The following is a 4,760-nucleotide window of genomic DNA, read 5'->3' as shown; positions in this document are numbered from 1 at the left end:
AGTGCTGGGATTACAGGCGTGAACCACTGTACTTGGCCAAAACCACAATTTCTTTTGCACCAACCTACTACCATTTCAGGATCACTTCAGCGTCTTGGCTCAATTCATCCTTCCCAACCATGTGTTGGCCAAAACCTTAGTATTTTAATAGCAGTGCTACTACTATCAGCATTTTTCTCAGAACAACTCTGGTTTTGTTTTCTCTTTTGGAGGGGAAGTTTCTTTAGAGACCTCCCCTAACTCTTAAGAGACTAACAATATCTCAGAGAAATGAGTCTATCCAAGGTCTAATTATTCCATAGCAGAAGGGTGCGTCAGCAAACCTAGTCAGCCTTTATAGGATATTTGAAAGTCCCTAATAATATATTTTGCATAGTGCTCCAGATCATTACATATAGAACTTCTTCATTTTATGAGCCTGCATAGCCATCTGTTGTATGGAATCTATTTAGCCAGTTTCCCAATTATTGATCTGTAGATTCCATTGCTATCACAAGCAATGTTACAGTGTCATTTCACACCTGTGTGAGTATATCTGTATTATAAATTCCTAGAAATATACTGGGTCATATTTCCCCCATAGAGGTTGTATCAATTTATCATTTTATATTGTTTATACATGCTGAAATTTACATGGAATAGTTGCTTTATGTAATTTAAAAGAAATATACCACATTACTTTTTGACAAAGAATCAATGCAGTGTTACAATTTGGATATTTCACTGAACTCATTAAGAAGGAGATTTTATGAGATTTGAAGGAAAAAGTAACACTTTCCAAGTACACTTGGAATACTAAGCAAAATTGATCAAATGCTGGACCATGAAGCAAGTTCATTGCTTCATGAGCTTCAAGTGTCTCAAATGCTATTCTTTACATGTGGAAGAATATCTTGTTTTTCTTTCCCTATCAAGAACCAATCTTTACAAAGATTTATTACTGTCAAACGTTTAATCTAGTCAATAAATTTGTGAATCATTTATTTGAAAGTAGTTCAATAAATGATGCAATTGTGCATGCAAGTCTGTAGCCTCATAACAGATTAGATGTCATGGAATTGAAGGTATGATGCTAAAATGAGTAACAGATTCTTTTGTCTTTCTTCCTTTGCACACAGAAGTTAATAGCACCTTCCCATGATATTTTTATGATAGAAAACTAGCCCTGCCTCTTAAGCATTCATAAACAAATAAATCTAAATGATAAGGATATAAATTATCATTAACTTAGTACATTACTCATTGAACTGAAGTCCATTTCTTGCTTTAAGATTATAGTTGTAAGGTTTTGAAAGCAAATAAAGAAAAAGGATGTTCATGTCTTCCAAGTTTTCCAGTTTAGAACACCAGGGTATCTAATGCAGAATATCTTCAGAGTAAAGCAAGTTAATGCTCACATTACTTGACGTCTTCAAGGACCTAATAGCTTATGTGTATTTTACTAGCAGAATATATTCTTATACTTTCTTTGCTTGAGCCACTGATTAAGTTATATTTGATTAAATAGTAAAGAAAGCCTTTATGATGTTACAGGAGGAAAGCCAGGAGGTTACTAACACCTTTTTAGTACTTTAGAGCTAAGTAACCATCTTGACATACCTCAAATGTAAATGTATTACCTACGAGACGGGCAGGTGGACTTGGAGGAATTTCTAGAAGCTGGGTTTGTCATAGCTTGTAACATGGCTAGACCTGGACTTGGTTTGGTTAATGGCTATGATCTGGGTTGCGCTGCTTTCTATAGTTTCTGATTTCAGAATTAATTGACCTACCAGGTTGCAGAAGACCCTGAAGGGACAGACCCAGCTAATGATGGCCATGAGTGGATGTCCAGCCCAGCAGTCAGAACATGGTATCCAAAAGCTATGGCCATAAACAACAGTTAGAAAAACCAACTCAATAACAGGAAAATGCAACCCGAGGTATCATAAAGCTGATCCAGGCTCCCACATATGGTTGTTCAGATCACACACTGCACAACCCTAGATGATGCTATTTACGTAGATGGTATGTCCTAACAAATAGACCAAGCATAGATTGGGAATGCAGGAATGATAAATAAATAGTTGTCTAAATAGGAAATATATACAGTTGGAACAGAGAAAGCCTACCAACAGTCAAAGATTCAGAGGTAGGACTCCAGAATAAGAAGATGGACCCAAAAGGAAATATTTCTGTCTTTAACAGAAAACAGAATCTTATAGGTTTTGTCAGCTCGGGGTGTCATCAAGGAGTGATTCAGAAGGTGTCACCTTGAATTTCACCTCCTCTGGATTCTTGCTATTGCCATGGGTACTGTGGTTCAGTGGTGTACTACTATGCCATTAAATTTCTGGCACAAGTGGGCAAAAATACCTTCTTTTAATTCTTCTGGATAGAATAGAAATAAACTGGAATTTTTCTTAAAAAAAGATTTTACTAAATACAAAAAAATGAACAAAAAATAAATATTTAAAATAATATAAAATTGAACTATCTTTACTCAGCTTTTGCATGTCTAGGAATTTATCCAAATGAAATAATTATGAATGTCAATTAAGGTTTGATCAGAGAAGCAGAACCACTGTGAGTGATCCAGAGGGATTTGTGTAGAGGACAGACCTTACACATTAAGTCAGTATAGGAGCTGGTTGCATTGTCTTTGTATGACTGTGGTCCTTTGTGTGGTACTGAACCTGAAGTCAGCAGGGCCTGTAGTTAGGAAGGGAAGATGCATGTGAAATGGGAGTGAGCAAGGACAAATGAGGATTCACAGGATGAGCTAACACTGATAAACCGAAACTGAAATTTGCGTCTGCCTCTCATTGCTTCCAAACATCCAACTTCAATGACGTGGAAGACTTTGAGATGATCTAATGCATTCCACCATGGAGCTGCACATGTACCAGGGCCAAAATCTGGAGAAGTTGAAAGCTGGATCTGTTGGACCCAGATGCTACCCCATGGAGATAGAGCTGGAATTGCTACTGGCCTGGTTGCTGGCTCCTTTAACAAGGTGGGCCAGCATGACAATATACATGAGCTGCAATGGTGCCTGACTCTGCACCAATCTTCCAAGCCTAAGCATGATTGCTGCTACTATTCCACCATCCAAATCTCATGCAGTCTTTTCATGGTTCTCATTAGCTCAGAAGCATGCAGGGAGGCGGGGTCTGGGAAATGTAAAGTCCAGTTTACTTGACACCATACAAAGTCATTGTGTAATGTTTGTCACAAATTAACTACAGAGATTTTTATTGCAGTATTACCTGTAATAATAAAGAATAGGATATAACCTAACTTCCAACAATACAGAAATGGTTAAAAATGTATGAAACATCCACACATTATAATATATTACAAAAAGGGCTGGGTGTCATGGCTCACGCCCTTAATCCCCAATTTTGGGAGGCCAAGGTGGGTGGATCACTTGAGACCAGGAGTTCAAGACCAGCCTGACCAACATGGTGAAAGCCCCATTTTTACCAAAAATATAAAATTGGCTGGGTATGCTGGCACACGCCTGTAATTCCAGCTACTTAGCAGGCTGAGGCTTGAGAATCTTTTGAACCTGGGAGGCGGAGGTTGCGGTGATCTGAGATTGTGCCACAGCACTCAAGCCTGGGCGACAGAGTGAGACTCTGTCTCAAAAACAAATTGAAATTAAAATATATTATAAAGGACGTAAAAGGATGTTTAAGCCCATGAACATATGTTCACAATACATTATTATTGTACCTGGTTGTGTAAATACGAAATGCTATTGAGTCGCTATGGCAAACAGACTAACAGCATCCCAAAGATGGCCACTTCCTAATCCCAGAACTTGTGAATATGTTAGCTTACACAGTAGAGGAGAATTAAAGTTACCGATAGAATTATTAAGGTTGATAATCAGCTGACTTTAAAGTAGAGATTATTTTGAAGTATCTAGGTGGAATATTTAAGAGTGGATAAAAGTGGAAGAGGGCAGGAGAAGAGGGTCAGAGAAAGAGATGTGACAATGGAAGGAAGGGTCAGAGAGATGCAGGTATTGCTTGCTTTGAAGTGGAGGAAGGGGCCATGATCTAAAGAATGTCAGTGGCCTATAGAAACTGGAAAGGCAGATAAATGAATTCTCCCCTAGGAGCTTCAAAGAGGAGCTCAGCAGCCCTGTGAGCCCTTGATTTTGGCCCAGTGAGACCCATGTCAGACTTACATGCCCCACAACTGTAAGATAATACATTTGTGTTAGCTAAGCTGCCGTGTGGTCATTTGTTGCAGCAGCAATGGAAAACTAATACTGCACCATAACATAATAAATGGTCAAGACCACCATGCATGCCAGAATACCAAGTGGGAATTTCCAAGCGGATGGCCTAGAATATATGATGCGGCTCTCAAACTCAACGGAAGATATAGAAAGATGGCAAAACAGAGATGGACTACTTTGTGAGGTTTTCTTTGGGCAGAGCTGTGCAGTGACTTTGCACTCCCCCTCCCAGTGGGAAGGGACAGAGGGTAACTTCCCCTTCCCTTCACTAATTAGAGGGGCTTTGAGAACTTAATCTGTATCCCCTTGAGTTTGGAGCCACAAAGGACTGAGTCTAACTGCTGCTCAGGAAACCTAAAGGGCAAGAAAGATGAGCTGCTGATCTGCTTTGGTTTCAGAGGATGAAGGTCTGCAGCTGTGTTCAGCTCAGCCTGTCTCTCCCAGAGTTTGTCAGGACAGAGTAAACAGGTCATTTCCTGTGGAACAGGTGTTTTTGCTCCTGCCTTAGGGAAGAGGAAGCAGATGATGA

The sequence above is a fragment of the Mandrillus leucophaeus genome, unplaced genomic scaffold (genome assembly GCF_000951045.1).
Source record: "Mandrillus leucophaeus isolate KB7577 unplaced genomic scaffold, Mleu.le_1.0 Scaffold40, whole genome shotgun sequence".
Lineage (NCBI taxonomy): Eukaryota > Metazoa > Chordata > Mammalia > Primates > Cercopithecidae > Mandrillus > Mandrillus leucophaeus.
The sequence above is the reverse complement of the archived record's forward strand: the minus strand, read 5'-3'. Positions refer to the sequence as shown.